This window comes from Tachypleus tridentatus, chromosome 3, assembly GCF_004210375.1.
Source record: "Tachypleus tridentatus isolate NWPU-2018 chromosome 3, ASM421037v1, whole genome shotgun sequence".
In the NCBI taxonomy this organism is placed as follows: Eukaryota; Metazoa; Arthropoda; class Merostomata; order Xiphosura; family Limulidae; genus Tachypleus; species Tachypleus tridentatus.
In genome coordinates, this window is record NC_134827.1 from 33770599 (window position 1) to 33798461 (window position 27863).

The 27863-nt window shown below is 37.1% G+C and overlaps 1 protein-coding gene across 3 annotated transcripts in view; it reads right to left on the minus strand.

The window, feature by feature from the left end:
• The window catches only part of LOC143246660 (extracellular sulfatase Sulf-1-like), an 82703-nt gene extending 55705 nt beyond the window's left edge, over nucleotides 1-26998 (minus strand). For all 3 annotated transcript variants that reach the window (XR_013026090.1, XM_076493722.1, XM_076493721.1), the window contains exon 1: nucleotides 26824-26998. The gene's annotated coding sequence lies outside the window, so the exon portion shown is untranslated. The remainder of the gene's footprint in view (nucleotides 1-26823) is intronic.
• Nucleotides 26999-27863: the final 865 nt, after the last annotated feature.

Below are 27863 nucleotides of genomic sequence, written 5' to 3' on the forward strand. Positions count from 1 at the left end.
TAAAGAATTTTACTACAGAAAAATACACTTCTATAGACTTTATAATAATAATAACAACAACAATGGCTAATGCTGTAAAATACACTGCCATAGTGGTCAAGAAAGGTTATAACGTTACGATTCCACGAAACTCCACTTATTAGTCTGAACAATAACGTCTTTACGCGCATTTTGAGTATCGTAATAAATGGAAGACATATAACCCGATGTGCAAGTTACCTTGGAGCAACACACATGAAGCAAAGTCTCCAACATTTCTCGTGACTACAATTACAAATTTTTTTTTTCTGAACGAACATCTTTTAGGGCACGCCACATTTATAAAAATGTTCCTTTCAAGGAATCCATTTGTTTATATAGATTAGACCTATGTTAATGTTCAACCGAAAGACCTGCCAGTTATAATTCATATTCCTTCAAGTTTTTGTTGTTGTTGTTGTTTTTTTAACACTGTTCCTTCGAACACCAGAAAAATAAATCCAAACCAGGTGGTTCAACACCTTTCACGTTTCATCACCAAGTCCGGCGGCAAGGTAGTATTAGACGCCACTAGCGACAGAACGTGGAATTAAAAGAAAATGGATCCCTCATTATCGTGGCGAAACTTACGTGGATAAATGTAGAAAGTTTTGCAAGGGCGACAAGCTAGTTTTTGAACACCTTGCAAAATATACGCCTCCAGGAGAGAAAGGTACTTTAGAAGAAAAACAACAAAGTAGTCTGAACGTGAAGCAATGATCTTTTTTAACTGCTAATATAATAGTAAACTACTGCCGGAAAACCTAATATTCTAAACCTTTGGACACGTGTCATCATATAATTTCTGTACGACATTAAGTAACGTTATAGTTTTCAATTACAGAGGCACCTGTAGAAACACAAGTCCCGGTTATGATAATATCCACACACTTGATGGAAAATAAATGGGATCATCCACGTATTGCATGTCCCCAAACGTTACAACACAATCCTCATTCCACCTCACTTTTTTATTGTTTTTTTTACGACGTCAAATTACTTTTGTTTGTTTTTTTTAATTTCGCGCAAAGCTACACGAGGGCTATCTGCGCTAGCCATCCCTAATTTAGCAGTGTAAGACTAGAGCAGGGGTCACCAAACTACGGCCCTCGAGGTCATTTTGTCCGGCCCGCCAGCAGCTAGCCGCTTGGAAATAAAGAGTGACATTTCATCAAATGTCCGACTGTCATAACAAAATCACACCGATGGTCGCTTTAAGCTGGCAAACACAAGACGTTATGATAAAAAGAAACAAGGCTGTCACGCGCATTTTTAACCAATAGGAAAATTCTTCTTTCGTCTTCGCTGCCCATTTATTCATATAGAGGCACGTATCAATGAAAGCATTAGGATTTCGAAAACAAGTACAGACTTAACCCTCGTCCTATCGACTCGTCTTGTAAATTCAACGGCCTAGGGTTACCGTTTCAGCAAGCTCATTTCTCTTAGTAGTCGGGTTATGCGGTTTTCGTAACTCGTTCTTAGGTAAGTGTCGTGGCAAACGTACGTTTCAATACATTTTGTTTGTCTGTTCTTGGACCAGTACAATACTTCTCTCAAAGCGTTCTGCGTTTTTCATTTTCAGACCCTGTTTTTTTTTTTTTTCACTCATCGTTATGACTGCTTTTAAAAGAAAACTGGACTCTGAGTGTCGTGCTTTCAATGAAGAATGGGGAGAAAAGTACTTCTTTGTGGAAACAAAAAACCAGAAAGTTACTTGTGTGATATGCATCGAAAGTGTTGTCGTTTTAAAAGAGTATAGTCTTCGGCGTCACTACGAAAAAAACATCTATCAACATATTTGAAATTTTCAGGAAAGTTCCGTTCTGAGAAATTTGAATCCATGAAACGTGTTTTTGAATTTTTCACGAGAAAGTTTGCTGAAAATAAATCTATCACTCGTACAAGTTACAAAATAGTGCATAGGATGCCGATCCACCTTTTATTGACGACAACTTCATCAAAAAGTGTATGATGGAAGCAGCAAATGAGCTGTGTCCTGAAAAAGCCAATTTCTATGAAAGTATCAGCCTTTCAGCAACTTCAGTTGTACGGAGAGCAGAAGAACTTGGAGAGAACATCGTATTACAGATACGCCAAAAAGCTAGAAACTCCCTATGGTATTCTCTGGCACTGGATGAGTCTACTGATCACTCGAGTACGTCACAACTTCTCGTGTTCACTCGTGGAGTTAATTTGGACTTTCAGATCACGGAAGAGTTGGCATCAGTTTGCAGCATGCACGGAAGAACAACTGGAGAAGACATTTTCATGGAAGTGCATAAAACTTTGTAAGACTATAACCTTCAGTAGAATCAGGTTAGAGGTGTAACAGTTAATGGAGGAAAAAACATGGCTGGAGTAAAGAAGGGTCTGGTGGGGCTGATCAGGAAACAGTTGGAAGATCTTCAACTCCCAAGTGCTCTGTTTATACACTGCATCATACATCAGCAAACACTCTGTGGAAAGGACTTAGATATTTCTTGCGTACTGAAACCAGTCATTTCTGCAGTGAACTTCATTCGGGGTCATGCACTTAATCATCGCCAGTTCAAGGCGTTTCTTGAAGAAATTGATTCGGATTTCTGTGACTTGCCTTATCACACGGCGGTGAGGTGGCTCAGCTGCGGTAAAGTCTTGTCTCGTTTTTATAAGCTGAGAAGAGAAACAGATATATTTCTTATCTAGAAATATAGAGCCGATCCACTTCTGTCGGATCCAACCTGGTTGTCAAAGTTGTCATTTTTGGTTGACATCACATCCCACATGAATGAATTGGACTTGAAACTTCAGGGGAAGAATAGCCTTGTCTGTGATCTCTATAGAATCATTAAAAAATTTCGGAGAAAGCTGTCATTGTTTGAAGCACATTTGGAAGGGGGAAACCTCTCTCATTTTCAGTGTTTCAATGAGTTTCATGCTGGAAATCACAGAAGATGTCAACCTGGAGTTTCAGAAAAAGATTATTGGTGATTTAAATAAGCAATTTTAGAGAGATTTTCGGATCTCGACAGAATCGAAAGTGACATTCTCCTTTTTTAGAATCCTTTTGATTGTGTCATTTGATGACATGCCAGTGGAACTTCAGCTGGAGGTCATCGATTTGCAAGGAAATGACTTGTTGAAAGCAAAACACAGAGAGGAGCAACTTATTGAATTTTACAGCTGCATACCTGAAGATGATTTTCCAAAGCTGAAGCAGTTCACATCTGGTATGGCATCAGTGTTTGGAACAACTTATGTCTGTGAACAAGCATTTTCAAAAATGAAGTATGTGAAGTCAGTACATCGATCAAGGTTGACTAATAAACATTTGAAAGCAATTCTAATGATTGGATGCAGCAATTCAAAACCGAACATTGAAGATATTTTGAAAGCCAAACGCGAGTTTCATAAATCTCACTAACTTTTTTGCGGTTTAGTGAAATTCAGATATGTGCTCACTATGTGCGATGTGACAATTGTTTTTGCTAATGTCACCTTCTTTGATAACCTTTTGGTAAATAAAAATGTTGGTTGTATTTCTGTTTGTTTTTTTATTATATGTGTGTATTGCATGCTGCTCCCACGTGGCTAATGTGGCATCCAAACTTAGTGTTAAGTATTTTACAGAGAGCTTTCGTTCTAGTTTATGGGTATTGAACATAATGATCATGTGGCCCTCGCTTCTCATTCCCCAAGTAATGTGGCCCCCTGTGAAAAAAGTTTGGTGATCCCTGGACTAGAAGGAAGGCAGCTAGTCATCATCACCCACCGCCAACTCTTGGGCTACTCTTTTACCAACGAATAGTGGGATTGACTGTTACATTATAACGCCCCGACGGCTGAAAGGGCGAGCATGTTTGGCGCGACCGTGATGAGAACCCGAGACCCTCATATTGCGAGTCTAGCGCCTTAACCCCCTGACTATGCCGGGCCGTCATATCATTCTTACCCTCGCACATACACCACGCTATTTAAATGTGGACCAGTTACCACAACAACAATTATGATACAGCTGGTAATTCAGACAGCTACCACGGCCCACATCCATTGAGAATGGCTATCAAGTTCTAGCAAGTAGTGTACGATGATACCTTCTCCCCCCTTCTGCATGATGAAGTGAAACAGTCCAAAAAAATTGCTTACGTACATTTAACGGTAAATGTAAAAGCATAAATTTTAGTGTGTTTTTTTTATAATATGGTTTTGAGGGCATTCTTACAGTTGTCTATGCATACCATATGCGCCTATATAGGAGGGTTGATAGATGTAACCTCCCCTTCAAATTGTAATTATATATCAACTATGGGAAACAAGCCTTAAAAACTAAAACGTTACATGAAAAAGATCACCAGAGCACGGGTTATAATGTGGGGGAGATAAGATGTGCCCTGGGTTTTGGAAGTGACTGCGGAAATAGGACACATAATGCAGCGTGTGCATACTGTCTACCACTACTAACTTCCGTTCGCTAGTCTAACACATGAGGACTTTAAATAAAATAAGTTACAAAAGGTAATTGTGGGTGTTGAGGTCCACAACATCCCACATTTATAATCACCCTTTACCGCCTGCAGAGAGGTGGAAGAAGGTGACTGCTTTGCTAAGTCACCCCCCTCCCCAGTGGTAAAGCGGTGTGTCTGCAGACTTACAATGGTAGAAACCGGGTTTCGATACCCTCGGTGATGGGAAAAGAACAGATAACAAATTTGTACTTAAATCAGAAACAAAATTATCTGTAAAAAAAAGAAAAATGAAAACAAGGCCTATGACACACAACGTCTTTCAAAGCAATAAAAACAGCCTCAGATCCTACAGAAATGCACCATATTCAATGATAAATGTTTATTTTCCGATGAGGGACGTGTGCCTCTCAATTTTGCTTCGCCACGCATTCGGTTTCTTTAAAAAGGCAGTTTTCACTCTCTGAAATAACTCGCCTACGTTCCTTCAACTTACTCTACGTTTAACTAAAATACAGACGTAGCACGCGATACAAACGGAGTTAACTATTAACAACTGATGTTTATAAGAAGGGAACTAAACCGCTCGTGCATAATAGGTGGTAAATAATAAAACATGGAACTTGTACCCAGTATTACGTGACTTTACAGATTTTCCACACGCATCCTGTAACTTGAAGCTTACGCGTCGTGGCGACAGTTTTTGTTTCTTTAAGGATGATTTATATGCAACTGAGGATGCGCAAAAGATTTTCTTGCTTTCTTTTCTCATAAGCCAATAACCTCAATCATCCGTGTCACGTGCGTCAGTATCCATGATTATCTTAGCCTAGAGATGTTTAAATATTTTATATACAGGGTGGCCCCTAAGTCCCTACCCATCTATATATCTTATGTATCCAGTGTATCTGTGTGGTGTCGCCAGTATTCTTGCGCTCATGTACCCACGTACTTGTCACAATACGCTTTTCAAGTGTAAATGGGCTTACATCGGCCATCGGAAAGAAACAAATTTATAATACATGCGTAATTGAATATAACATAATAACATATGGATGGGTAGGAACTTACGGGCCACCCTGTACATATCATTTACTTGGAAAATTTACGAAACGTCGATTTATTTTGTTCCTTTCTCTCCCTCTTTCTAAAACAACAAATCAGTTATTAACATCGATTAGAACCAGAAAGGTTATTGTCCGTCGGTTATGGCCCGGCATGGCCAGGTGGGTTAAGGCGTTCGACTCGTAATCTTAGGTTCACGGGTTCGAATCCCCGTCGCACCAAACATGCTAGCCCTTTCAGTTGTGTGGATGTTATAGTGTGACGGTCAATCCCACTATTTGTTGGTAGAAGAGTAGTTAAAGAGCTGGCGGTGGGTGGTGATGACTAACTACCTTCCCTCTAGTCTTACACTACAAATTTAGGGGCGGCTAGCGCAGATAGCCCTCGTGTAGCTATGCGCGAAATTAAAAAAAAAAAGCCCTCGGTTATTTCCTTAGATCGCACCTAAAGAGAACATTGCGAAAATGAAATTTATACTTTTTGAAGTATTTTTGAACTTGCTTTAAAAGGACCAACGCTAGAACAATGTAAAGCATAGACGTTAAACAAACTCGAATTCAAATCAAGCGGTAAAGAAACTCCGTTCGTTCACCCCGTTATAACAAAATTCAAAAACCGATCTTCGAAATACCACTTACAGATCAGATTATTTCACACGTTACGTTTCGTTACACAATACAATTTAGCCGTCAAGACATATCTAGTTTAAACATACAAACCCTGCATTACTAAACGTGCAAAATAATGAATGACACGTCGAATTGTCTATACTAACTATATACACATTCTTACCCCTAACGTAAACAAATGAAGTAACAGAAAATGTTGAAGGTAAGAGTTTTTTTAAGTATTGTGTATTTTTTAACACTATTCAAACTGATATCTTTTGTTTGTTTGTTTTGAATTTCGCACAAAGCTACTCGAAGACTATCTGCGCTAGTCGTCCCTAATTTAGCAGTGTAAGACTAGAGGGAAGGCAGCTAGTCATCACCACCCACCGCCAACTCTTGGGCTACTCTTTTACCAATGAATAATGGGATTGACCGTCACATTATAACGTCCCCACGGCTGAAAGGGCGAGCATGTTTGGTGCGACCGGGATTCGAACCCGAGACACTCGGTTTACCAGTCGAACGCCTTAACATGCTTGGCCATGCCGGGCCATGATTTCTTTTAAAATCAACTGTACGTCTACTGGTTCAGCGCAGGTAACGTTACTCTCTTCAGTTTTTAGAAGTTATAATGAATGCCCTGCCATCTTCCGACGCTTAAACCGAAACATTGAATTAAATTGTACTCACAGTGTATTATAATGAATATTGAGCAAATAACAAAAATAAAAACGTGTCTTTTTTACCGTTTTAAATAAGTTCAGATTAAGTATAATTATTTAGCTATCTAAACATCACTTTTCCTAGTATATCTGGAAACAGGTTTTATGTTCATGATTAAAGGGAAGAATGGGGTCAAACCTTGGTTACGTTTATATGTATACTAGAAAAGTACAATAGAAACGCACGTGCCCACAAAACGTCTCTAATGAAAAGGAAAAAGAAAATCGGATGATTGATCAGTTCCCAATCACACCTGATTTTTAGCAAAGTCGAGAATTCTAGGCACTGCCAATAAGCCTCTCGGATTCAAGTTCTATGTACGTGCGGTCAATTGTTTGTTTGTTTGTTTTTTTGAATTTCGCACAAAGCTACTCCAGGGCTATCTGTGCTAGTCGTCCCTAATTTAGCAGTGTAAGACTAGAGGGAAAGCAGCTAGTCATCACCACCCTCCGCCAACTCTTGGGCTACTCTTTTACTAACGAATAACGGGATTGACCGTCACATTATAACGCCCCCACGGCTGAAAGGGCGAGCATGTTTGGCGCGATGGGGATGCGAACTCGCGACCCTCAGATTACTAGTCGCACGCCTTAACACGCTTGGCCATGCCGGGCCTACGTGCGGTCAATATTTCAACAAGCATAATAGCTAAAACAAAGTTTTGCACGAGGTCCAATCTCGTTAACGAACTCAATATATTCCGACACTAAAAACGACAGTTGTAATCTTAAAAACTTCAGTTTACCCAAAGTTAAGTGTAGAAAATCGCAACAGAAAATAAATGTTAATATTACCACGAAACTACGAGTGTATCGCCACACACGTAAAGCCGTTGTGTGTGGTAACATCACTAAAACGTCATAAATATTGGACGTCGGTTTGAAAACAATGAAAGGAACAAGCTAGGATAGATAAATCTCTCGCGCAATGCGGCACGTGTCACGCCAAACTGAGTTATGGGGGTTTCATTCATACGAACCAACTTTGTAACGGCCTTGGGTTGAACTAGTCTCCACTCATCGTGAGGTACAACAGGAGAAATGTGGGGTTTCAGCCCCATTGAGAAGTAGATGAGAATTATCTCCAACAATTCTTTAAAGGTTCACTCCATTTAAACGAAACTACGTGAAATGGTTGATAAATATTTCCCGCCGAGTATCTGGGAAGCCTACGAAAAGCGATCGTTTTCAAAGTTATTTTAAACTGGGTGACTGACTACGAACATAACTCTTGCTTATGTTCATCTAATAACTAGTGGCTCTGAACGCACGTGTCAGAAATAACTGCATGTGAAAGATTTAATTTTCTTAATGTTCACCCTCCAACCTCCCACATTTTTAACGTTCGTACTTGAATCGCTACCCTCACAATTTGGTGGTCTGAGAGGTTCACGTCACTGGCTTCTTCAACCTAATCTTGACAGTACGGTTGACATAAAGTGAAGATGACATATTCAGTGGAGAGGCGTATCTTTTACTGCTACTCTTTAACCTAAGTACGTGGGGAGGTGGGTACAAAACGTGGATACGAGAGCAACTTTTACAAAGAATGTGTTACGTGTGCTTAAACGCAACCAAAAATGTACGGTTGTAATAAAACGTGCTAAAAATATTTAACTGTGATACAAAATGATAAAAAGCGTTTCGAAAGATGGACGCTTCTTCTCTAGTGGCGAACTATAAATCTGACATGTTTACATCACAGCAAGGGTAATATTTTGTGAAATACGTCTTCTTACTCCTTCCTGGGGGCGTCCATGTACAGGTATTTAAATAGCTTATCCGGGTACTACATTCACAAATGTCAGTGAAATATCCTATCCTTCTCACACAGCGCCATCTGGGAAACTTGCCAATTATTCTTGTTATCTGTCCTGATCAATTTTATTTTATTTTTGTATTTTCAATGGTTGGAATGCCACATTCAACACTTCCTGTTAGAAGAACAACTTTTATATGTTTGCAAATATAATTTAAGCTCACGATAAGTACTGAAATTCTTTAAAAGATAACTTAGGTCAAAATATTCATAACCAGTTCATTTTGAAAGGTGTGTCAACTGATTATTATTATTATTAGGAAAACTTCTGGAACTTTTGGTAACTATGCACTCGACTAATGCAGCTCAGGTATAGAGGACGTCGTTTCTGAAGCCTTCCGCCTTTCGTTTTTAGGTTATAAGAAGTTATAATTTAGATGCTCGGTTCTTAAATTGTAGAGTGTATTACATATTACTCTATCGAAGTAGCAGCCTCTACATCGAGATCTGATGAGAGAGGTCTTGAAATAATCAAACCTCTCAAGGACCTTGCCCTATTCCAACTATGTTTAAAAATCAAACCTCTCAAGGACCTTGCCCTATTCCAACTATGTTTAAAAATCAAACCTCTCAAGGACCTTGCCCTATTCCAACTATGTTTAAAAATCAAACCTCTCAAGGACCTTGCCCTATTCCAACTATATTTAAAATCAAACCTCTCAAGTTGCCTATTCCAACTATGTTTAAAATCAAACCTCTCAAGGACCTTGCCCTATTCCAACTATGTTTAAAAATCAAACCTCTCAAGGACCTTGCCCTATTCCAACTATGTTTAAAAATCAAACCTCTCAAGGACCTTGCCCTATTCCAACTATGTTTAAAAATCAAACCTCTCAAGGACCTTGCCCTATTCCAACTATGTTTAAAATTCTAACTAAAACCTCGATAAGTTATATACATCAGCTTTTCATCACTTCTTTCATACTAGAAACACTACTACAAAAGAAAGTGATTAAACACAATGTTGTTCAATAAGTATATATAAGACAGAAAAATCTATGTTTATCTATTTGTCTGTCTGTCTGTTATCTAACTACTTCCAGGTCGCTGGTCCAACTTCAACTAAACTTTGTGGGATGATAATGTAAAACAAGGGGGGCGAGGGGGTTCACAACTCTTACACTTCCATTATTGCTGTTATTGAGCATTTACTATCTTTGATCAAAATCACCTCTAATTATAGGCACAGATGGCGCCACGTCTTACAAAATTTTAAAATGTTCTGAACACGAAGTACACACGTCTTATGTACCCGAAAAAGTGTACTGGCACTCTATACGAAGGAATGTCATCAAAAGAATGGCCGCCATTATTGCAATAATACACATATCCAGCCCCAGCTTTTTACTCCAACAGTTGATATGATATTACTCAAGAAACTGTTATTCAACTTTTTACTCGCACTCGTAACCTTTCAACTTCGGTCCGTAAAAATACTTCTGCGGCCAATGAGCCTCAAATAATTAATCACCTAAAACAGTGTGAGAGGACATTAACATTTGGGTGTTCAAAGCGGGTAAAAGAAAGCAACCGATTTCCACCACTGGAGCTGCTGCCTCTTCGCCACTGTGACCATTAGAGAAAAATATGTCATGTTTTAAGTACATACATATAGTCTTAAAGCTTATAAAAACTTATGGTGAGATAATAATGTGTACTGTAATAATATATTATGTTATAAATAAAGTGTCTTAAAAGGTAGGATTTTTATGTTATTTATTATGACATCCACCCACATATTTTCTCACGTTCATAACTCGGACAAAAACGGGCACCTCAGCTCGTCAAAAAATCTACAAAAAATACATGGCTAGCTCAAACAGGATATTGAAAAAGAAAAAAAAAACTGTACTGAATACGTAAATAATTTAAACGAAACAAAATGTAATACACCAAATACATGTATAGATGCAAAAGACAACTTACAGACGATATTCATGTTGAACACAAAATACCGGTGTTATTATTAATGTATTCTAACATTTATGGTTTGGTTTGTTTTGAAATTCGCGCAAAGCTACACGTGGGCTTTTCTGCGCTAGCCATCCCTAGTTTAGCAGTGCAAGACTAGAGGAAAGGTAGCTATCATTACTACCAACCGCCAACTCTTGGGCTACTCTTACAAAAAAAATAGTGGGAGTGACGGTCACATTATAACGTTCCCACGGCTGAAAGGAAGAGCATGTTTGGTATGACGGGGATTCAAAACCGCGATCCTCAGATTACAAGTCGAGTGTCTTATCCACCTGGCCATGCCGGGCCCTAACATTTATGGCCTGAAACTGGTCGACTGCGTACGCATACAATAAATCGATGACAAACCTTACATCATTTTGATAATAATAAAATATTTATATTAATATTGAAATTAATGTATTAATTGCAAATATAATTTTATTTCATATTATGTAATATGCCGTTTAAAGTTTAACAACAAACAGTGTAACGATAGTTTTCAAAAAAGTAGTTATACACTTTACCATGACCTTAAAATATACCGTAGTTATGTTTTTCTACATTACATTTTGCCAAACGTCCTTACAAGTTTCTCTTTAATTTAAAAATCACCTCAACGTATTACACTCCCCTATTGCTTAACCAACATATTACGTGTTCCACTTCACAGGAATCTTTAGTTTATTTTCCATGTTTGTTAAATTGTTTTCCTTTAATAATTCTCAAGAACTCAGTCGGATCCATTTAGGCTATCCCACTATTTTCACCCTATTCCAGAGGTGCGTAAAGAATATTGCAGTTTCTACCATCCTGAAGCAGTTGGGATACGGACATTGTATCATCAAGTTCTTTTGTTTGTTGGTTGTTTTTCTTTAGGGGGGGGGGGCAGACAATTAAATGAAACTAATTATGTCAAGAAAATCATTTCAAAAGAGTGTCTGTTTCCAAGTAAGAACCTAATTAAGTAGGTAATTTGGTGTTTATAGTTTATTTTTCAAAATAAGAAATTACACTTTTGTTGAAAAAATTCAGCACTTTGTTACAAATAAAACAGACGTGTCATTATTAAGAAACATCTTAATAATAAAACAATTGTCAAAGATTTTTCAGTCGAATACAAGAGACTAAATATTTTTTAAAAAATTGAAAAATACAAAAAAAAAACATTTATACGGAAAAAAAAGTTTTGTTCGAACACAAATAAAAAATGCGATGATTTAGTTCATGTAAAGAAACACTTAGAGCAATGATTTAGTTCATGTAAAGAAACACTTAGAGCAATGATTTAGTTCATGTAAAGAAACACTTAGAGCAATGATTTAGTTCATGTAAAGAAACACTTAGAGCAATGATTTAGTTCATGTAAAGAAACACTTAGAGCAATGATTTAGTTCATGTAAAGAAACACTTAGAGCAATGATTTAGTTCATGTAAAGAAACACTTAGAGCAATGATTTAGTTCATGTAAAGAAACACTTAGAGCAATGATTTAGTTCATGTAAAGAAACACTTAGAGCAATGATTTAGTTCATGTAAAGAAACACTTAGAGCAATGATTTAGTTCATGTAAAGAAACACTTAGAGCAATGATTTAGTTCATGTAAGGAAACACTTAGAGCAATGATTTAGTTCATGTAAAGAAACACTTAGAGCAATGATTTAGTTCATGTAAAGAAACACTTAGAGCAATGATTTAGTTCATGTAAAGAAACACTTAGAGCAATGATTTAGTTCATGTAAGGAAACACTTAGAGCAATGATTTAGTTCATGTAAAGAAACACTTAGAGCAATTGTCCACAACTGAAACATTGTTCAAAAAACTTGTTGAATGTTTAGACAAATTAGAAAAACATTTTGGTGGTCGACTTGATTTGGTTACCACATGCAAGTCTTGTATTTAAAAGTTTTCACAAAGTAAGCATCTTAGTTTAATCAAAGTAAGACCACATTTTTTTTTACAACAAATTACCGAATTTTTTCCAAACTGTTTTCATGAATAGAAATGAAACATTAAAAGTTTTTTTTTATTTCAGTAATTGTTTCAGCTCCTGGATCCGAAGCAGTCACGTAGCTCCTCAAACCGAAACTAACCAAATGAAATAGTACAGAAATGAAATTACAGTAGGTTACATACTGTGAGTATTTCATTGAAGCAGTACTGCTCTCCAACAGTTTAGTTTGCACCCTCAAATTTTATATCCTGGCCACCCACCTGCCCTGAAAACAAACTATTCCGCAAGTTGACCGCTGTTATGGACTCATAATTTATGAATGAAAATAAAGAGGAACATGCAGCAATATAACAAACACTATTTGTCACGTGTCCTTTTGTTCAATACCAGAGCTCATTAGGATATCTGGGATACGAAAATAACAGTAGTGGTTGGGAAGCTGTTTATGCTATTAACTGGCACGAGCAACTGTTACAGCGTGAACCAGATCACGACAAATGAAGTGTTACGTTACAAGTTTCATACGAGTCGTTCACAAATGAGAATTCTGGTAAGGATTAGTAGTACAGTATTATTTAACTCAGATTTACTTCATTAAGTAAAACCCTCAAGTTAATGTTTTAACTGGAGTCGTTTCTGACTTAACCCAAATTCGGAATCCACCTCCATGCTTATCCTCAAGGCTAGCAGAATTTAACCACATTTCTTTGGTTAACCCGGAATAAGAAGAAAGATTAGAGTGTTAACTAATATATTTGACCATCCAAACTTCACACCTGTAGTTCAGTACGGATTCTAACGACATTTCTAGAAGGAGTTTGGAATTACTTTGGACCACGACGAATCCGTTCAATGGACTCTGTGTCAACTCTCCCCCACCCCTGCTTGTCTGTGGCTTATTCGTTAAAAACTATATTTAAATACTTGTGGTGAACAGAGGAAAGACAGCCCATTGCGTGTATGTGTAGACTTGCGCATGAAAAAAACAAAAGATCCTGAACTGAAACCTACTGTTCTTCTAGAATAAATGACTAAATACATTAGGATAAGCTGCTTGTTTGATTTAAAATCATTATTCTAACCCTAACAATATAACCTTGGTTTACTTAAGCAGTGGATGTCTATTTAACATTATCAACTACAAGAGTCAACGTTACAATTGTAATTACATCACTAAGAGTATATTTAAAACTAGTCATACGGTTATTTGATAGTTATGAACAAAAAATATGAACGTTAAAAATTGCTACACAGCCAGCCTGAAGAAAATCGCGTTTGTATTTTCCACTAATAGTACAATACGAATGATCAACATGAAAAACCCGTCGAAAGATATATAAAATGAAACTCCTGCATTTCACTCTATTGTAATAGCGCTGTACGCATAAGGATAATGTAATACACCAGATAACCACATGGTTTAAATAAAATGTTATGGAGTTGTGGAAAACAATTCCTTCATCAGGATTAATTATATTTGTCATAAAACATTATGTTAGGCCCTTTTGTTTTTGTCATAAGACATTATGTTAGGCCTATTATATATTTTAGCACTACATTCTTAATCTACGCCGTTAGGGACTTAACAATTATAATAATGTATAATAATATTTCAACTCCTTTATATTCGTCATATTTATTATCGAAAAAGGCGTTTCGCTCAATCTGCAATTCTTCACGCTGGTTAGGATACATTGAACATATTAAACGCAAACTAACGTGGCAGGGGTTTAGTTTAGAGAGAGAAATCAGAAGAGTTCTCTCTCCAACTGGGGTGTTCAGGAACGTTGTGGTTCCTCTTCGTCCCCTTTCGTGAATTGTTATTAGGTTTAGTTTTATTATTTATTTATTAAATAATTTTTGTCTCTTTTTTTTTTTTTTTGTGGAGGATGTCACTAAATGTTATCTTGGACGGAGGCAAAGGCAGCAACGGAGAGAATGGCCAGGTCCCTTCCCGAAAGGAAGAAGTCAAGCAAATATGAACATGAATTCAATTCAAATGACCCGACTCAGGGTCTGGCAATAAAGTTGCCTGGGCTGGGATCTAAAAATCCAAAGCCTAAGTTTTTGCTGTGGGGGGAACCGGGAGTGCCCCGAGAAAACCCACTTTCACAGGACAGGCCGAAATTGAACATATTGGTCAGAACAATATTTTATATATCTCATTTAATACAACAAAGCTATGGTGTGTAGGCCTTTTACACGCTAGCAAGGCATGATTATAATCAACTACATTTATCACAAGGCATTATGTTAAGCCTATTATATTTTAATACTACATTCTTTATCCAGTGTTTTGAAGATATTCAAGAATTAGAAGAGTAGATAATAATAGTTCAACCACGCTACGTATTTGCCATATCCATTGTCGACGACGCATTTAACTCAATACAGAACTCTTCAACCCGACTGGGATACAAAGAACAGCTTGTAAACAATATTTACACCTCAATTCCTGCACAAGGTAAGCCATCTGTAATATATTTTTTTTTTAATTTGAATTTCGCGCAAAGCTACATGAGGGCTATCTGCGCTAGCCGTCCTTAATTTTGCAGTGTAAGACAACAGAGAAGGGCAGCCAGTCATCACCACCCACCACCAACTCTTATAAAACGTACAGTAGGATTGACCGTAACATTATAACGCCCCCACGGCTAAAAGGGCGAGTATGTTTGGTGTAACGGGGATTCGAAACCGCGACCCTCAGATTACGAGTCGAGTGCCTTAACCACCTAGCCATGCCAAGCCTCGGTAATATGTTAATACATGTTTTCCAAACTTAAAATAGCGGCGTACATAACTCAAAGTTTCCGTTGCACCCCATTCTTATCAACGTAATTTACGCAAGTAACAACAACAATCAACTTTTGCTTCACCAGTTCTTAATTTTTAATTTATTTTAACTTATATTTGGGTTCTCCCACCATCTACCCCAGGAGGGTGCGCCCCACAGCTTGGAAACACTGCGTTAATGTATCCTGATAATATTGCTAAAGGAATTTTAAGCTATACTAAATGTCGTACTTTGTTTGCTAACAAGAGGAATTTTGTTCTAGACTACAAGTTAAAACGTCGATTATAAATACTTCGTTCTGTGGAGCAAAGTTATACAAGTTAAATTGAAAAAACTAACAAGGCTACTTTGTACAAGTGGATTAATTGTACGATAGCCTTGGTGTTCTTGGGTGATTTTAACGTCGTTTGTAAACGTGGGCCTACTACAAATTACTAGGTTTAAGTCTATAAAGAAGCGTTAAGAAGGAAATAGAATTATTTTTACCCCTAAAGCAAAGTACGTTATATTTTTTACTAGATAGTTTAAAGGAATGCGCAAAGCAAGAACAACATTACAACACATTTTGGGTGTATTGGATCAGACACTGATTTCTATAGTGTCGATATAATTAAATATTTCTTTTACTTTGTAGTAATAAGAGTCTACGTTAAATTTATAATACACCAACACAAGAGATATACAAAGAAATATTTAATCTATTCAAGGCTATTTCAGTTTGTTTTAATTTTCACTGGGTCAATAAGACCCGAAATGTAACAGATGTACCTAAATTCTGACTACAACAAGAGGGATAAAGCACATTTTAATAAACACTTGCCACAAACAGACATCGTTTTCTTACACACTTTGTTCTACACATAAGTATACATGTAAAAATCAGTAATAAATAAGTTGGTTTGTTTGTTTTGGAATTTCGCACAAAGCTACTCGAGGGCTATCTGCGCTACCTGTCCCTAATTTAGCAGTGTAAGACTAGAGGGAAGGCAGCTAGTCATCACCACCCACCGCCAACTCTTGGGCTACTCTTTTACCAACGAATAGTGGGATTGACCGTCACATTATACGCCCCCACGGCTGGGAGGGCGAGCATGTTTAGCGCGACGCGGGCGCGAACCCGCGACCCTCGGATTACGAGTCGCACGCCTTACGCGCTTAATAAATAAGTGAAGATGTACAAATATTCTTATCGGTTGTGTACACCTCAGCCGCAGTGCTTGTTCCCACTCGTATATCAGTTGGTTTTGAATTTCGCTCAAACCTACACGAGGACTATCTGCGCTAGCCGTCCTTAATTTAGCGGTGTAAAACTAGAAGGAAGGCAGCTAGTCATCATCACCCACCGCCAACTCTTGGGCTACACTTTTACCAACGAATAATGGGATTGATCGTCACAGTATAACGCCCTCACCGCTGAAAGAGCGAGCATATATGGCGTGACGGGTATTCGATCCTGTGACCTTCAGATTACGAGATGAGTGCCTTAACCACCAGGCCATGTTGGGTCGTCCACAATATTTAAAGTCAGTTACTAGTCACTTAGCAACACCAACGAAAAAATTCAACTCCGCACGTGTAAGGAGTTAACTTGACACCATCGTGTACATGATGGTTCTCTTTCTGCTTAAAACTGGCGCCAAACGTTTAAGTCTGGGCTAAATCTTCCTTTTCTACAAAAAACTATACTCATTTTTTTTTTTTTTTTTTTTGTAAATATAAATCAAGTCACTAACCATTTATTTTGTTTCACGAATAACCCACGATTTATCATTCGTATAAACGTGTCAACGTATAAACTATTGTACATTTTTCACTCCCGGAAATTCGCGTCATGAGAAACAAATATTGCCTGTTCTACAGGTATAGCTGTAAGTAAGCTGAAGTTACTCAAGTCCGAACGTGCTCAATCTAGCACGTGGCCACCACGTCTAGCAGTCGTCTTAGTTATTTCAGACAGTTCAGTGTTAGTCGTTTCGGATAATTAAAAAGGAAAGAAACTACACACTTTTAGAAGTAAGAAGAATCCTTATAAGGTTCCGGCGTGTGTTTGATTGAAGCAATTAATCTTTAAACTGTCGCAGTTGTTTAACAGAGAGCTTTGATATCAACAGAACTCCGTTTAATCGCCACTTTAAAAGTAATCTTATATTTAAAATATATCTATTATATTATCCTGTTTTATAACCTAACACGTAAACTATAATTCTCCTAAAAATAGGAATGTTTTTTTTGTTTGAAATTTCGCGAAAAGCTACACAAGGATTAATTGCGCTAGCCGTACCTACTTTAGCAGTGTAAGACTAGAAGGAAGACAGCTAGTCATCACCACCCAGCGCCAACTCCTGGGCTACTCTTTTATTAACGAATAGTGGGATTCACCGTCACATTATAACGCCCCCACGGCTGAGAGGGTGAGCATTTGGCGTAACGAGGATTCGAACCTGCAACCCTCAAATTACGAGCCGAGTACCTTCACCACCTGGCCATGCCCGGCCCCAAACAGAAATGTGTGGGTGTGTGTTTTCTTATAGCAAAGCCACATAAGGCTATATGTTGAGTTCACCGAGGAGAATCGAACCCCTGATTTTAGTGTTGTAAATTCGTAGACTTACCGCTGTACCAGCGGGGGACAAAAATAGGAAAGAATAAGACGTGCAGTCAAACCAGTCTTTTGTGTCAGAGCGTAAGTACAATACGATTGTCTTGCGAGCTTTCTACAGCCGTCTTTTGTCATTCCACGAGTTAATAAGTAAAATTACTTTGCAATCTTTTTTAAACAAAGATTGACTGACTAATGTATTGTTTGCAAAAATGTTTTGTTTTTTGAAGCAATGGGTGCATCCAACACAACAAATCTTTCAGGTTCGCTGGTAGCCACTGAAATTTTTTCGGCTGGATGCCGCCGTTCCCTGTCGTTTATACTGAGTGCAAGAAAAAAAACCCCTACAGAAGCGAGCGCTTTTTGAAAATTGTAATTTCTATACCAAATTTCATAAAGGAAATTCAATTCTAATCAGTTTATTCAACTTGGTACAATAAAATCCCGTTCCTCTCTTCGAGATTTTTTTTTTCGTGAAATACCCTCACAAAGAAAAACATTTCTGTTCTTAATAAGTTTTCACTCATATTAATAACAACTCGGCGCGGAAAGAGACTGAAGGATTGATGTTCATAACTATGTGAAATATTAGTAGTTGAAAAGTTTTCCACTAATTCTGATATTTTTTTTTCTGTGATTAACTGTTCATGAGATACAAAACGTGACAGATACACAGACGTTTTGCTATTTTATATATATATACGTTCTGGTAGTAATGGTACAGCGTAACTAAGGTACTGTTAATGTTGCATAACAAATATCTGCACGATTTACTGAGGTTAAACTGAAGGTTTTTTTATACTGGATTTGTCCTCGTTTTACACACTGAAACCAGGCATACACGTAATGTGTTAGTAGCAGCGACTCCTGGACACTGTGTGTGTGTGTGTGTGTGTGTGTGTGTACTAAAATAACACCCAAAGTATACAATACTGTGTAGGGCCCACACACGCTTATTTTCCGACATGGTCAGTAACATTAAAAGAACTCATTAATCTTTACGAGGGCGCTGATCATAATTCTCTGTTTGTGTGACGCCACTCCTACGTTCCAACCGGTATTCATAAAGTGAATCTTAAAAAAAAATCGAATTGCTATTAATTCTTTTTCACAGTAACAAAGAGCACCTAAACAACCATAAGACTTGCTGTCTCTAACGTATTTTCCTGACAATACTTATAATCCTTCGTTTACTACAAATATATTCTTCATTTTAAACAAAAGATTGACTTTACTCTCCCTAATAGATGTTTTTGAGTTACTTTTGTTGTTAACATTGTTTTTAAAAATACCGTTTTTTAACTCGTGCTTTCTTCAACAAGGGAAACTATTACTTCTCATTTTCTATAATATAATTTAATGCTATTGAGACACTATTTACTAATCTACGTTTTCTCTAATGTCGAGATAGGACGCGTAAGTATCTATCGAATTTTGGTGAAAGCACGTGCTTTGCAGTTTTGAAAGTGTTAATTGGTTTGGTTTGCTTTGAATTTCGCGTAAAGCTACTCGAGGGCTATCTGCGCTAGCTGTCCCTAATTTTGCAGTGTAAGACTAGAGGGAAGCCAGCTAGTCATCACCACCCACCGCCAACTCTTGGGTTACTATTTTACCAACGAATAGTGGGATTGACCGTCACAATATAACGCCCCCACGGCTGAAAGGGCGAATATGTTTGGTGCGACGGGGATTCGAACCCGCGAGCCTCAAATTACGAGTTGAGTGTCTTAACCACCCGGCCATGCCAGTCCCAAGTGTTAATTGACAGTATATCTCCGAAATCTGATGATGTCGTTATGATATAGTTGATATTAAGTTTTAGGTTGCTGTCTATACGAACACAATGTCCGTTTTACCTTTTTTTTATTTTACAACTATACACTGATGACTAAAAGAAACTTTTTTTTTAGCGATAACTCGCTTCTTATTTAGGTGCACATCACGTATATTTTCGGCCTAGTATTTATTAACCTCAGACTACGTACGTACCAATCAATGCTAGCCCTTAAAGACAGTTCACAGCTTATCTAAGTATGGCTTTGCACTACGGGTGGTGTACTTCTGACAATCAACAAATTGGCCTTGTTCCAAGAAATAAATAAAAAAAACTAAAATTATTTGAAACACACCTGCATGATAATTCAATGTACCATTTTACTTTTCTTTTTTGTACTGACTGGAACTCCCCGGTGGCCAGATATTTCATAATAAACTCAAAGTCTGAAATTTATCCGTATTGTTAAATAACTAATACGCACATAACTTATAATAATATACGTTTTATACAACATTTTAAACATCAAAGATATAAAAATATCGGTTGTCTTTACGGCTGTGAATTCATACTTGAATCTTTCACAATGAAAAACGTTTTCCAGCTGAAAAAGTCAAATTCACACAACCGTTTCAACATTAATCTTTCAGAGGAAGTTTCTTGAGAGCTAACCCTAACTTAACTCATTGTTACGTACACAGTTGATGTTAAGTGTAAGTATACAACACACGCCCACTTGTTACGACCTTCAATGTTTCCTTGATCCAACCCGGCAGTTTTGTTAGCTCCAGGATTTCAAAAACGAGCAAAAAACATCCAATTAAATTACTTGGTCAAAGTAGGCCTACATAAACTGTCTGTTACTTACAACATAAAATCACCTGGAAATAACGCCATCTCGTTACTCAATTAAAATTAGACTTAAATATTGACAATACTTGAAAATTACAATAATGTATAATATTTCTCAATTGATAGTTCTATAATATATCTAATGAATTATTTATCTTTATCATCTTCTCCTTTTTTAAATTTTATAAAAACAAGTGCATTAAAAATGAGAAATAAGAATAACACACACCTGCGATTGTTTTATTGTCTTTAAATTTTTAACATGTTCTACAGTAACTTCTAAATCCGAAAATACCCATTTTTATACATGTTGATAACAAAAAAAAAAAAAAAAGCGCCCGAGTCATAATTTTCACCGAAATCAGGTTACATTTTGGTATGCCTAGAGTCTTCCGAATCTCTGGTTATAGATTTCTCAAGACCAATTGTAAGTTACCGATCGTTCTAGAACCCAAACATAAACATAATAAAAAATTTTCGTTGTGGTGAACGAAATAAAATCCACGTATTTTTTCTTCTCGATTTGTAAAGGAAAAAGTCTTTACACGATAGCAAAATAAATTAATATTTTCGAAATATGCGTAGCTGAATTATGGAAAATCCGTTAATAAAACCAAAACTTTTATGAAGTTCAAATTCTCAAGCCTGTGTTATTTGGAAAAGAATGGTAATAAACCAGATTACTACGCATATTTATAAAACTTGTAAAATTTTGGTTTGTTTTTGGAATTTTATGCAAAGCAACACGAAGGCTGTTAATCATCACCATCCGCTGCCAACTCATGGACTACTCTTACTAACGAATTGTGGGACTGATACACACACTATAACGCCACCGCGGCTGAAAGTGCGAGCATATTTAGTGAGACGAGGATTCGAACCCGCGACCTTCAGCTATAGCGAGTTGAGCACCCCTAACCACCTGGCATTGTCCTGCCGAACTTGTAAAATATTACTGCAAAATATAATCAACAAATTACTATTAACCAAATAACTTTTTATATCTGTTAAAATAATATATTTCATTATACGTACGTATAGCAAAACGTATTAAATCCGAGTTATATCAGACTAAAAGTATCTGAAAATGACCAAATAAAGATTAATACTTAAATTTAATTTTTATTGCCATCGATTTGCCCGACATGGCCAGGTGGTAAAGGTACTCGACTCGTAATCCGAGGGTCGTGGGTTCGAATCCCCGTCGCACCAAACATGCTCGCCCTTTCAGCCGTATGGGGCGTTATAATGTTACGATCAATCCCACTATTCGTTGGTAAAAGAGTAGCCCAAGAGCTGGTGGTGGGTGGTGATGACTAGCTGCCTTCCTTCTAGTCTTATACTGCTAAATTAGGGACGGCTAGCGCAGATAGCCCTCGTGTAGCTATGCTCGAAATTCAAAACAAACAACAATGCTATCGCTTTATTACCCCGCTATAACGTTATTCTATAACAATTTTTCTATCGGTATCACCTTTTAACTTCATTTCGATTGTTATTCAAAGTCAATGATTCCAAAGCTGTTAGTCTGAGGCTCTCTTGATGTAAACTTTTTTGAGCCCTCCACCAACTTGTATCTTCAACATGGTGATTAATAAACAGTGCCGTAATAAACGCTTAACATCTCCTTTCGACATACTTTATTATTGAATTATTTCAACACAAGTTTTGTTATCAGGTTATAATTCAGTAAAGAATCAAAATTGATTTAGCATCATTATTTTCGGTAGATATTTGGCGGCCCCCATTTTGGGAAACTATTTGAAATCATCTCTTTTTTGTATTTGGTTGTTTATTTTAAATTAGTATCGCTCTTTAACCACACTTCTAATGTTATTCCAAACCACCACTGTACTATTCTCGAAGGTACACATTTTGGCGAGAATCGTAAGTTTAACCAAATTGTACGAAAAAAAGAAAGAAACATTTTAATTTAATAACTGAAGTTTTGTTTATCCAGATCCAGTAATTTGTTTTGTTTATCCAGATCCAGTAATTTTTACAGTTAGAGTAAATCCGTACTTTCCTTCAGTAAAACTATGTTTAGAAATCATAAATCCGTTCTCATGTGCTCATGAACTGCATTTATATATCACCTACTTGTATTATTTATAGACAGATACATAGTATTAATGCTTTAACCTAAAATTAGATTATTTCTATCAGCAAATTCATGTTAAGTGAACAATGCTTCTGAGCTATATCACGTGATTTTTCATACCACAGGTATTACTCTCAAAGTCTGAACGTGGAAATATTAATACACCACTTTGGTAAATATGTGTTAAGTTGCATATTTTAAGGTCATTTCGAAACATCATATCTTCAATAATAAAAGCTATAAAGGAAAACCGTCTAACAACTAGGAACGCAAACGATGTACATTTCAATATTGATTTGTTTCAAATTTCGCGTAATGCTACACTAGGGATATCTGCGTGAGTTTCTCTAATTTATCAGTGCAAGACTAGAGAAAAGGCAGCTAGTCATCACCACCCACCGTCAACTCTTGAGCTATTCTTTTACCAGCGAATGGTGGGATTGACCGTAACATTACAACGCCACCTCGGCTGAAAGTGCATGCTTGTAGAAACGAGGATTCGAACCTGCGACCTTCAGATTGCGAGTTGAACACCCTCTAACCATTTAGCTATACAATTTGAAGATAACTAGCAGCTTTTTAATGGAGTATATATTCTTTAACTCTCAATATTTTATAGTACACCCTTGTGCAAATTAATTGAAATAAATGGTCATTTTAAAGCATTTTTTAAGCATGGCGGCCGATATAGGCTCGCTGGACCCGCTGATTTCCTTTAATAGTAATTTTTTCACACAGACGGCGTCATTAGCTGTGTTTTGCAGTACGGTCGAGCTATTTTTGGGATATATGACGAAATTTTGAGGAATATTACGTCACTCGAAATTGCGTTAGAAAGTCAAGGAGACCAGTCAAAAAACAACTTCTTACCAACTCAAAGAAGAAAAAACGGTATCAATGGGGTCTGAAATACAAGAACTGGACGCAAGAACAATGGAGGAAGGTGTTATTCAGTGACGAGACTCATTTCTTCGTACAGGGTCAAAGAAGTCTGCATGTTCGCAGATCTCCAGGCGAGAAACTTCGAGAATCTCACATCAATCAGTTCATAAAACATCCCTTGAAGAAGATGTTTTGGGTTTTTTTTCAGCTACTATGGCGTCGGAGGCTAACATATCATAGAAGGTATGATGCGAGGACCACAGTACATCGAAGTTTTGCAGAGAAGAGTCGTTCCAGAATTGAAAAAGATTTCTAGATTGATCTGGCATTTTTCAGCAAGATCTGGCTCCGTGCCACACATCGAAACTTGTGAAGAATTTTATGACTACAACGCGAATAAAGGTGCTGTACTGGCCTCGAAACTCTCCGGACTTAAATCCTATTGAAAATCTTTGTGCAATTTGTAAAGAAAGACTTCGTGGAAAAAAACTGTACTACGAAAGATATGCTAATTGAGGCCATAATTGAGGTGTGGTACCGCGATCCAAAAATTAGTAAAGACTGCAGTCAACTCGTGGACTCGATGCCAAAGCGGATTAATGATCTTCTGAAAAATAAAGGCGGTCATATCATGTATTAATTTGCGAGTAATTTTTGGATTCTCAAAAGTAAAACGCAAAAAATTGAAAAAATCGTAATTTTCCGTCTTGTTTCAATTAATCTGCAGAAAGGTGTATACTGTCCGATTTATTTCCGTTAAATGTAGATATCAGCAGATACCCAACCTTGGAATTTACCGACTCTGAAATCTCAGGTATGCGTTTGAATACATTGGAATGACAAATTACAGTTGTATATGGCTTACTATATAATTGTATTGAGTATATATTTTGGTAGTTTGATATAAATTCATTACATCGTTTCACTTCGCTAAGTAGCCACTGGGATTTCTTCCGCTGGATGCCACAGTTCCTTATCATTTCACCAAGTGCAAGAAAAGACCCTACCGTAGCGAGTACTTTTTGACATTTGTAATCTTTACAAGAAATGTTTAAGGAGCGATATTCAGCTTCAATCAGTTTATTCAACATGGTACAACAAAAATCACCTTTGTCTCCGTTTTTTTTTTTTTCATTCGCGCTCCTATTTTCAATTTTTTCTTTCAATCAGCCAACAAAGAGAGTCCCGTTTGTTTTTACGTAAAATTCCTACAAAAAAATAAAAACATTATTGTTTTAAATACGCATTTTTTTCTTCTCAGATTGACCATTCAGCACTTAAGAAGACTGACGTATCGATGTTGACAGCAATATGAAATTTGGGGAATTGACTCGTGAACTGGCAGTATCAACATCACGAGGTTTTGTTCAACTCTTTAAACTAAATAATGTGATCAAATCTCACTTTTATAACGTGTCCCCAACTGAAGATACGAAGTTTGTTTAATATTATCACGTCTTGAACCCTGGATCCTTCCAAATGCATTCCGAGCATACTGACCACTAGGCCAAGCCTGGTCTGTCACATAACATCCTAGTTTCAATTGCACGATTTTCATTTCATTCCCTGAAAAAAACTGAGAAATGACAACAAAAACACTGAATAATTAAATTTTGTGAATAATTTTTACAGTGAAAATATTCTACAAAAAGATATTACACCATATGAAATAGGCCCGGCATGGCCAAGCGCATTAAGGCGTTCGACTCGTAATCCGAGGGTCGCGGGTACGAATCCCGGTCGCACAAAACATGCTCGCTCTTTCAGCCGTGGGGGCGTTATAATGTGACGGTCAATCCCACTATTCGTTGGTAAAAGAGTAGCCCAAGAGTTGGCGGTGGGTGGTGATGACTAGGTGCCTTCCCTCTAGTCTTACACTGCTAAATTAGGGACGGCTAGCGCAGATAACCCTCGAGTAGCTTTGCGCGAAATTAAAAAAACAAACAAACAAACCAAGTGAAATAATATATCGTTGCTAAAAACAATTTTGTTATGTGGAGTTTGCATTTACCTCAGCATAAAAAGTGCTAAAAATAACGAATTGAAAATAGAGAGAAAAACTTAAAAAAAAAAGTGTTTCAAATATCCTTAAGTACAAGAGCTCGAGGTTTATTTGTAGAACCCTCTTTTACAGAAATAAACTTATTTTGCTACAAGGGCAACGACTCGTATATTAAAGCGATACAGAAAAACCTCGAATCTTTCTAGCCATGTATTATTCCGGAAATACACGATAAATAACGAGATAAAAAAAAGGAAGAAAAAAAAACGCCAATCGGTGCCTGGGAAACCTCCCGGAAAATCGGCGATACACGACGTATATACCACAGAGTTCGGTTTCTAACGCCAACGAAAGTAGCGCGAACAGTACACCTGTTTTTAATCTGTCCAACATGCCTAACTTGATTTTCAATCCACAATTTTGGCAAATGACGGACCAGAAAACCGCTTGTAGTACTCTTCTTTTTTTTTTTTTTTTTTAACGATAATGGTAACACAAACAAATCATGTTTAAATTTTTCACAAACGCTGACAACAAAGTCACTATTTGGATAATCCTGACTCTGCTTATTTAGAGTTTTCTTTATCACTGCAGATCAAATTCACGTATTTGATGTGGATAGAACTAGCAGGAACCGCCAGTTTACCACAAATACCCGATCTTAAGAAAACTAACTTTATTATAACAAACACGAACTAATTTCTCCGAATGGCAGGGTATAATTGTTATTCAAAAGTTTTACTTTATTATAATGTACCAAACGTAATCTAGGGCACTTACCTTATAGTTTATAGTTAAAAGTAAAGATAATCATCAAACAGTTATACAGGCAGCCAAACTTCGTGTTGATATAAAACAAAGATCGAAAACCGTTTGTCACAAACGTTTGGTTGTTACTTTGAAGCTCCGCGATTTGAAAAACAATTAATTTATTTTTTGGTTGAAATATATGAATGATTAACAGAAGTAACTGTTTTAGCGAATGGGCTAAAAGTTAAAAATAGTACATTTTTATTTACACTTGTAAATATTAAATGTGACGCGTAACCAAGACACCCCAAAATTAATTGTCTTACCCGTGAGTTAACACGAATATCCGCTGAAGAGAACGCGTAGGTTAAACATAACCACCAATATAGGCAAAGAACTATTAATTATATTTGAATACTGTAACGGACTGTAACTGGTTTGGGTCAAGTCCGATAATTTTCAGCTTAAAAGAAAACTCACCTTTACAACATTAGGAAGACGACCTTCGAAGAAGTTTCAGGATTTGGTCCTTATAAACATATACGTTTATCTTTAATATTATTTTCTTTTACCACAACGGTTCTTCCCTCGTCCTACTCTTCCCAGCGATTACGCTGCCTGCCTCGTATTTATCAAACTAAGTCTGGCAGAGATGTAACAACCGTAAGAATATCCCATAACTTCATTGGTCGCTTAGGATGTACGCTTGACCATAATTTTATGTCATTGGTTGATTCGCCGGACGCTTCTATTAAAGTAGAAGAGGGGTGATACTAATTTCTTAAAGAGTTCGAACAGGTGAAAATATATCTATAATAACAACGTGACACTCTTACCTTACTGGCCTGGCATGGCCAGGAGGGTTAAGGCTTTCGACTCGTAATCTGAGGGTCGCGGGTTCGCATCCCCATCACGACAAACATGCTCGCCCTTTCAGCCGTGGGGGCGTTATAAAGTTACGGTCTATCCCACTATTCGTTGGTAAAAGAGTAGCCCAAGAGTTGGCGGTGGGTGGTGATGACTAGCTGCCTTCCCTCTAGTCTTACACTGCTAAACTGAGGACGGCTAGCGCAGAGAGCCCTCGAGTAGCTTTGCGCGAAATTCAAATCCAAACTTACCTTATTACTGTATGGTATTGTTTGTTTGGTGGCTCTTCGCATCTATTTCTAAACTGCTCATCACGGGTATTGAAACCCTATTTTTCAAGTGATAAGTCCTCAGATTACTGAGCCAGTGGGTGTATTTTAGAAGAAACGTGGATTGGTTACAAACAAATTAATCACTAAAGACAGTAGTTCACCCACATATATTTCAGTTTTATCAACAAGTAATATTGACCTAGTTTCAAAACCCTTTCCTCCCGGAATGTATATAACTTCTAAAAATGGGTAAACCAAACTACGCATTATAGAATTATGAGTAAACTTGTAAAATGAAAAATTCCACCAGAATTATCTTTCGAATTAATAATGATATAATGTTTTTCTTCTTACAGTTACTAACGTAAAGTGAGCGCGGTT